The sequence below is a fragment of the Nuphar pumila genome, chromosome 9, assembly GCF_984573655.1.
Source record: "Nuphar pumila chromosome 9, dmNupPumi1.hap1.1, whole genome shotgun sequence".
Lineage (NCBI taxonomy): Eukaryota > Viridiplantae > Streptophyta > Magnoliopsida > Nymphaeales > Nymphaeaceae > Nuphar > Nuphar pumila.
Window position 1 is genome coordinate 123,065,816 of NC_143257.1, and position 9,647 is coordinate 123,075,462.

Sequence of the window (9,647 nt, forward strand, 5' to 3'; positions counted from 1 at the left end):
CATGCCCAAAACCATTAAAAGGATATTTACACCCTTCACACATGTGAATTTCCTCCGGATATGCAAACTTCCTTCTCAAATATTCAAATATACTAATTTTCTCTTTTATTTGCAATTTTCTTGTCAAATATGCAAATTTTCTATCATACATTTGTGCATTTTCTATCAAAATATGAGAATGTACAAATGTCCTTCCGAAATATGTGAATGTCATACCGCATTTTGCAATTTCTCCCCCAAAATACGTTCTTTTGAAGCAACATGAAAGGCTTTAGCGACACTTTTGAAGTGTCACTAAAAGACCATTACACTTTTCAAGCATCGCTAAAGGTTGTAGTGATGCTTTTGAAGTGTCGCAAAATGCTCACCTCACTTTTGAAATGCGATTTTTTCTCAACAAACTCCTTTTGCTAAAAATTGCATAAGAGACACAAGCAAGAGGACATTCACAAATGTGTGAAGACATTCATGTGCAAAGATCAAGACATTTACAAATGCGAAAGCACATTCTCAAATGTGTGGAAGAAAATTTGCAAATACATAAGAAAATTTAAATATTTGGATATTTGAATGAAAAGTTCACATATCTTGAGGAAATTAGCATGTGTGATGAGTGAAAATGTCCTTTTACAATTGAAAAGTTGGAGTTTTGAATACGGGTGTTTTTTCAAAAAATTATAGGATTTTTTTGGAAAACACATTATTTCTGTTGTACAGTATGGTCATTTTTTATTTTATTAATTACAAAATCAACAATGTTCTCACAAGGGGTAGCATGATTTTTCTTTTATTATTCTTGGTTTGATTACACTACGGCAGTGTGGCCAACAGGAGGGTTGTGAAAGTGTTGAATTGAAGCCCCCATATCAAACCCCGCTGGTAAACCGGTGTGTCCTTAGCTTTCAGAGGTGGGCCACCTGGGGCTTTAACTCCCTCGCTTCCGTGAGGGTCCTTCATCATAAAAAAAAACTATCATAGGTTTGATTACAAAATGTAAAATTAAAAGTAGTTGAAGACAATGGAAATATCAATTTGGAGTTTCTTTCTTGATATTTAAATGTCAAAAAATGTTTGTTTCATTGGTAAAATTTCCAGTGAATTAAATCTATTTTAGTTATAGTGGAGTTTTTTATTGCAAGACGGACTGTTGTCTATTTTTTCTCAATATTAGAGTAGCAGCCATATTTGGCACAAGGGTGATCAATTTAATCGCCAGAGTGGCATCAGGCCTGGGGAGAAGGTACTGACCCCTTCGTCTCAGGTTTGACTCTTACCGGGTGTGGGGTGCCTAAAACTGGTGGGCTCCATAAGGACTTGGGTGTCAGTGATCTGGTTCTTGGCGAGGGTTTGTCTTGAGTGCATCACCAGCCACAGCCATCAAGTCCTTGGACAAGGCCACACCAATCTTACCTTGGTCATCTTTGCGTTGGAACATAGCACCGGACGTCGGCGCACTTGTGGGTGCGGACCGTATGGACCAACTGGTACATGGACCGGCGGCGGTCGGACCGGTGGTTCGAGAAGAGGATCGCAGCACCACCCATTCGGATGAGGCAGTTGGAGACCAACATTGAGATCTCATTGACAAAGTACCAGTTGAGGGTGATGTTCTTCATGCTGACAACCATGGCATAGGTGTTGGGGTGGACCTGAAAATGATTCAAAGTCGATATTAGTAAGGGTTCATGTGTAACTTTGACTTTCAAACGGTTGAGGGTGATCTTTTGACACACTTTGACTTTCAAACGGTTTGCCCCCTCTCTCTCTCTAAAAAGATCTTATCTACTGAGTAGGGTTGGGCAATGGGCCGGGTCGACCTCACCTACCATGGGCCTTGTTTGGGTCAAGGTTTTAGGCTTTGACCGGTTAGTTAGCAGGTCAAAACCCAATCCGTTATATACGCGGGCCAGGCCGGGATCAGCCCACGGGTACAGTGCCGACCCATTGGGCCTGAGCTACATAATTAATTTTAATAGCTGGTTGTATAGTAACTTGGTAGCTATTACTACCGAGGTGGTATCCCATGTGGTAAGCGGGGTTCTGTGCCAAGCTCAAAGCTCAGGTTTGAATCCCACAGACACATGGGGCTTAAAAGATATCTGGTAGGGGTCTGCCTAACCCCAGCTTGCCTTTCAAAAGAAAAAAACTTGATAACTATTATTATTTACCTAATTACTTGTATTGATGATACGAAAAATAGAAAGATAATGAAATGAGTGCTTTAATCTTTCATTTAATTCATTGCGTTTGGTATTATAAGAATTAATTTGGTTTGAGCCAGACCTGTTAAACATTGAACCGTTGGGCCAATGAATCGGGTCATGAGCTGCTCTTCTAGCTTGAGCCTGTTAAACACAGGGCCAAAACCCAAGTCAATTATTAATGGGCCGTCCATCTCCGGGCCGGACTGCACTTAAAACCCGATGGGCCAACGTCTTAAGGGCCGGATGCCCACACCAACTTGGGAGTTGTGGCATATGATGCTGTAGGATGCTATATCACATCCTAGCCATCCAAGTGATGCATTTGGACTGATAAGATTAGTTCACATTCAAGGTGAGGTGGACTAATAATAGCTATCGATTGTACGATTATGATTATGATCTAAATAGCACGAATCCCATCATATGTGGGGAGCATCTGTAAATTTTCATTTAAAATCCCACCTTTTGACTCATCTTCTAAAAAGGGTCTTATGAGTTTTTGAAAGACATTTCAAGGACCAACTTTTTCGTGAAATTATCACGTAACACCTCAACGAAGCACCTCAGGTTTAGGGCTGTAAACGGACCAGATACTCGACCTGACCCAAACCCGAATTCACAGGTATGGGCATGCCAAATGCTGATCCAAATAATATTTGGGTCGACCCAACCCTACCTGAACAATATGTGGGCCACGTTTGAATCTTGACTTTTGTCGAGTACCCGACACAACCCAGCTTTTTTGTCAAGTACCCGATCCAGCTTGAGTATTTTATATGCAATTTTACTAAATTTTCTTTTCTGAAATTATATAGGTCTGGGTTTGGGATTCTATTTTCGGCCAAACCAGAACCGGACCATTAATTATATGTGGGTCCCAGTCCACCCGAACCTGACTTGTTGACAACCCTACTCAGGTAAATAGTCAATTGAATACTTAAATTACTAAACTCCTTTATTGCATATTAAAATAGGCAAAAACCCAAGTTTCTAAAGAATCCAAACTACAGGTTAAAAGTGAGATTTTATATGGCTCTTAAGTCTTACCCATGAAAGCTAAATTCAGGCCCATATTTGATATACAGTTCAATGAAGTTGGGTCACAAAATACCATTTCAAAAAGTGTGGGATTCTTTTTAAAATATCAGGCAAAATATCTGCGTCTAAACAAAAGTTTTCCAAAAGACAAGAAAAGAAAAATTGGCAGAAAAGGCTGCAATTTACAGCCCTATTTATATATTTGAAAAACCTTTGGAAAACCAAAGGACGATCCTCACTTTGTTGCATTATGGCAATGCCGCCAGCTATCCAGAAAGCCCTTTGAAATTAACACTAAAAGGAACTAAAAGGAACAACAAGGTAATCACATTGTAAAATTTATGAGGTAGCAGCAAAAGACTGAAGGACTTGCTCTTGAAAATCACCCGTTGGTCAGATCACTCAACCTTTAAACCCATCCAGTGCAGCATGACGTACTTCTCAATCAGCAATAATAGCATCACTGGTCCAAGAAATCAACTTGTCAAACAACAAGCACACTGGCCACATACCTAATTGCATCTTCAACTTAACTCTCTTAGAGGAAGTTAATCTCTCCAAGAATCAATTGCAAGGTCAAATCCCCAGCAGTTTTAAGATCGATAGCACAATGATCATACTTGATTTGAGAGAGAACATGTTAGTGGAGAAAATACCCACATCTCTTGTGGCCGGAATGGGGCTTGAGTTCCAAGATTTGGGCAACAAGTTGAGTGATGCATTCCCTTCTTGGTTGGATCACCTGCCCCGGTTGAGAGTTCTTGTGCTAAGGTCCAACACCAGTGCCAACTATTTCCCATTCAACCCACAAGCTTTCCAAAAGCTTCACATGCTTGATATCTTCAACAATTATTTGACATGAAACCTTCCATTGAGCTTATTTCAAAGTCTCAATACAATGAAAAAGACTTTGTAAAATACTATTTCAAAGTAATTAACATGCGATTGATTCTTGGAGAAATTAACTTCCACCAAGTGAGTTAAGTTGAAGATGCTACGTGGCCAGTGAGCTTGTTGACAAGTAGAGTACTTGGAGATCATATAAACATATGGAAGCAAGTATTTCTCCAGTGATGCTATTATAGCTGATTGAGAAGTACGTCATGCTCCACTGGATGGCTTCTATGTTTAAAGGTTGAAATTTTCAAATAGAAACAATGATACATTGTAGCTCATCCAACACTGACACCACCACCACTACTACTACCACCACCACCACCACCAAACTGGATCATGCCAATGCATCACAAAAATACAAAAAGAATGCACTAAATAAAATACATGAAGCTTCACACACGTCTGGACATCCTTAAGTAGATACAGTGACCATTTTAGGCACATCTACGGGGAAATTATCGATCTCATCCATCCATGGGTTCTTCTCCTTAGCAGGATTAATGGTCCGGAGGGCACGCCAAACTGCACTGTTACACTTGAACCCGGACCCAAAAGCAATCTGCCACAAACGGTCACCCCTTCGGACCCTGCCCTTGCCTTCAGTATAGGCCAACTCATACCACAAGGATGAGCTAGAAGTGTTACCAAACCTATAGATGGTCATCCTAGAGAGCTCCATATGCCACTGACTTAGGCCCAAGTTCTTCTCTAGCTCATCTAGGACAGCCCCACCACCAGCATGAATACAAAAGTGCTCAAATGCCAACTTAAGGCCTGGTATGTCAGGCTTCAAAGTCTTCATCTTGAACAGTTTCCTAGCAATCAATGTGGCCAAGAAGAGTAACTGTTCTGACATAGGTAGGACCATTGGACCCAGTGTGGTGATGTTGGTCTTGAGTGCATCACCAGCCACAGCCATCAAGTCCTTGGACAAGGCCACACCAATCTTACCTTGGTCATCTTTGCGTTGGAACATAGCACCGGACGTCAGCGCACTTGTGGGTGCGGACCGTATGGACCCTGGTACTTGGACCGGCGGCGGTCGGACCGGTGGTTCGAGAAGAGGATCACAGCACCACCCATTCGGAAGAGGCAGTTGGAGACCAACATTGAGCGCTCATTGCCAAAGTACCAGTTGAGGGTGATGTTCTCCATGCTGACAACCATGGCATAGGTGTTGGGGTGGACCTGAAAATGATTCAAAGTGGATATTAGTAAGGGTTCATGTGTAACTTTGACTTTCAAACAGTTGAGGGTGATCTTTTGACACACTTTGACTTTCAAACGGTTTGCCCCCTACCTCTCTTCCTCCTTCTCTCTCACTCTCTAAAAAGGAACTTATCTCGTGACTAGGGTTGGGCAATGGGCCGGGCCGGGCCGACCTGACCCACCATGGGCCATGTTTGGGTCAAGGTTTTAGGCCTTCACCGGTTAGCTACCGGGTCAAAACCTGATCCATTATATACATGAGCCAGGTCGGGGTCAGCCCAAGGGCTACAGTGTCGACCCGTTGGGACTGAGCTACCTAAATAAAATTTTAATAGCTGGTTGCATAGTAACTTGGTAACTATTATTACCGAGTTTGTACCCCATGTGGTAAGCGGGGTCCTGCGCCAAGCTCAAGGCCTAGGTTTGAATCCCTCCGTGACATGGGGTTTAAGAGATATCAGGTAGGAGTCTCCTTAACCCCATCTTGCCTTTCAAAAAAATAACTTGGTAACTATTATTATTCACCTAATTAGTTGTATTGATTATGCAGAAAATAGAAAGATAATTAAATGAGTGCATTAATCTTTCAATTAATTCATTGTTTTTGGTATTATAAGAATTAATTTGTGAACTTCATTAAAAGATACCTACAAATGGGTTTGAGACGTCTTGGACCAACCAGCTAAACATTGATCCATTGGAAAATGAATCGGGTCATGGGCTGCTCTTCAAACCTGACCCGATAGGAACCGAGCCAAAACCCAGCTCATTTATTAATGAGCCGGCCATCTCCAGGCCAGGCTGCACTTAAAGCCCGATGGGCCAACCTTTAAAAGGGTGTGATGTCCACCCCTACTTGTGAGTTGTGCCGTATAGCAATAGGATGCTATATCACAGCCTAATAGCTATCGGTTGTACGATTATGATCTACATAGCATGAATCCTATCATGCTATGTCGTATGATGTGGTGAGGATCACATAGAGGAAAATTTTCATTTAATGTCCCACGTTTTGACTCATCTTATAAAAAGGGTCTTATATTTTTTGAAAGACATTTCAAGGACCAACTTTTTTGTGAAATTATCACGTAACACCTCAATAAAGCAACTCAGGTTTAGGAGTGTAAACGGATCAGATACTCAACCTGACACGAACCCTAATTCTCAGGTATGGGCATGCCAAATGCTGATCCAAATAATACTTGGGTGTCTTAATCTTTTATACCAAAGATCTAAACTAATTTCTTTGATATGATCACAAAAAGAGTTTTTAGGTAAACATAATGAATCTATATAGTAAAGATCTTCTCTTATATGGCCTTGCTTAATCAGCTTCCCTGATTAGAGATCCTGCATCCAACAAGCCTTAGATGAGAAGAATACTTTACACCCACAATAAAAAATATGTTATACGGAAAAGACGTTTAAATCTAATTTTGGAATAACCCTCACGTTTGAAACAAAAAAAATATTATTGAGGTTTCCTATACTTTTGACTTTCAAGGAAATATTGACGGTTGACACAGATGAAAAATATGAATTAGTGCAATCGGATAAAAGAGACTCATTATGAGTCATGTGAAAAGAGGCTCCCGAATCCAAAATCCAAGAAGACTTATCCGGAAGAGAAAAAGAGGAGATGGCGACACTGGATGTAGAAAGAGTGACTTTTAGAATTTGTGAGACGGCCTCCGCTATTTGGGCAATTGTTAAATTATTGAAATTGCCCCCTTTCTTTGATTCTTGAGGTTTTTCACTTACAGCGATCACCTTTTTGAGTTTGGGACAATCCGATCTTATGTGTTTTGGTTCTTTACAATAGTGACAAGTAATGGTATTTCCCTTGTATCCTCTCTCATGTCATCCTCCATTAAATTTTTTTTCTCAAAGTGAGGAGGTCTATAAGTTTTGACAAAGTTTTCGGGTCTTAATACGACAAGCACCCCATCATTAGACTTGTGTATTCCAAGTCTAATATATTCTTGACATATTTGATCAAGTCACTTATATAAGGAGCCGATGTCCTATGAAGTAAAGAGGACCTAACTTGCTCAAATTTCGATCAAAGACCATGAAAGAGAAGAGACTTTCTCTTTCCACTTGTTTTTCATGTCAATTGCCGAACTTTCTTATTTTGGTTCCAACATAGCCAGTTCATCCCAAATAGGGGATAAGAGACCATAAAAGTCCCTTACACTCTTATCTCCTTGTTTGGTAGTATGTCTTAGAAAGAAGGTCTTTACGCTCACCTGTGCAAGAAGAGGGAACGAGATATCGAGAGGAGAGGTTGTGGAAAGAAAAGACGTCAATAAAGAAAACAGTGTATTACATTTCGTATTAGGTTTTGAGAATATATTTAATACACCACTTTAGGGTACAAAAATACCCTCTGACAACAAGCTTAATAACAACACTATCAACATTCGGATCTTGACCCGGACTAATACAAGAGTTTGGTCTGGTCCTGCACAGACCCGATTTGGGTCCAAGACCCAATAACGACTTCTTTTAAGCCTCCCTCAAGTTGTGCATGGTTCTGGACCATGAACAACTTGCCTTTCAGAAACTAAAATCTGTCTTTTGTCAGCCCTTTGGTGAAAATATCCGCAACTTGCTTTTCAGTTCGCACAAACATAGGCTCAATCCCCTTTTCTTCAACCTTTTTCCTGACAAAGTGATGATCTATCTCAATATGCTTTGCTCGACTATGATGAATGGGATTTAAAAGAGATGTTGATGGCAATTTGATTATCACATAACAGCAGTGATCGAGCAATCGATTCTCCCATCTCTGTTAGGAGATGTCTTATCCATGTAGCCTCAGTAGTGGCAGCAGTCATCGATCTGTATTCAGCCTCAGTATTCGACCTAGCAACCGCCTTTTGTTTTCTACTACTCCAAGAGACCATGTTTGATCCAATGAAGTTGCAATAACCAGATACTGACCGTCGTTCATCTGGATTACCCGCCCAATCGCCATCAGCATAAATAATGATTTCATGACCACCTGGATTTTCACTCTTCCAGTACACCAGCCCATCACCAGTTGTACCCGTCATATAACAAAGTATTCGTTTAACTGCCTCCATGTGCGGTGTATGAGGTTCATGCATAAATTGAGATACCTAATTAACTGAATACACTATGTCGGGTCTAGTAAAGGTCAGGTATTGCAGCATGCCAACTATGCTATGATGCCTAGTGGGGTCTCCATATATATCCCCTTCTTTATAGCTTACCCACCTGTCAAGCGGATGTCGAGTCCGAGAGGATCTTCTGATGTCCAACATCTGTGGAGCGAGAGTAGAAGGACCTGTATCTGTGCAAGGAATAGATGAGGGCCCTTTCTCTCGCCGGGTGTACACAACACCCTTAGAACTTACTGGCTCCAAGTTTTGTGTGGTAATCTCTTCTGGTTGAGATGCATTTGTTGATTCCTCACATATCTCCTTCTGGCGGTAGTCTGCAGGGCAATCTTCCTTAGCATTGGAGAAGAGTTCTGAATTTAACCATGGATAGTACACCTCAACATTGGGACTTGACTTAGCAACATGAGGACTTGAATTAGCCGGATGATCGTCAAAATTCATTTAGTTAAAAATGACATTTCTCAATATTTTTGACACGTTTGCTCAATGGATCATAGCACCTATACCCCGTGTAGTCTTCAACATATCTCACAAACCTGCACTTTAAGGCTTTGCCTTGAAACTTATGTCTCAATGAGCTATCAACGTAAACATAGCAAACAGATCCAAACACACGTAATTTATGATAAATGGGTTGTATGCCAAATAAAGAAGAAAATAGTGACTTATTTTCTAAAATGGCCATGGGCAATCGATTTATCGCATGGACTGTGGAGTGGAAAGCTTATGTCCATAGTGTAATAGGGAGATTACTCTCGTGTATCATGCTCATTACACTCTCAACAATATGTTGATGCTTTCTCTCAGCAATCCCATTTTGTTGAGGTGTATGTGGGCAAGACACTCTTCTCTTTATCCCATTATGTTGAAAAAAACCAACAAAATCACAAGAAGAGAATTCACCTCCTCCATCACATTGGAAATTGAGAATGTTGGTAGAGAAATAGTTTTGGACAAATGAGTGAAATTTTCGAAACAATCCAAAAACTTCTGATTTGTGCTTTATGAAGAATATCCAGGTATAGCGTGAATAACTATCAATGAAAATAAGATAATATTTACTACCAGAAAGAGAAGCAATTGGGGCAGGACCCCAGACATCAGAACATATGACCTCAAAGGGCCTTGAAGCTCTCTTATTAATTGAATT

General features: G+C 40.6%; 1 pseudogene across 1 annotated transcript; it reads right to left on the minus strand.

Moving 5' to 3' along the window:
* Positions 1-4,492: 4,492 nt before the first annotated feature.
* On the minus strand, positions 4,493-8,437 carry LOC149829218 (3-ketoacyl-CoA synthase 11 pseudogene; annotated as a pseudogene). Its single transcript, XR_016434174.1, has 2 exons — positions 8,255-8,437; positions 4,493-5,327 (listed from the first exon to the last, which is right to left on the minus strand). The product of XR_016434174.1 is annotated as a 3-ketoacyl-CoA synthase 11 pseudogene (transcript).
* Between the last annotated feature and the right edge of the window lie 1,210 nt (positions 8,438-9,647).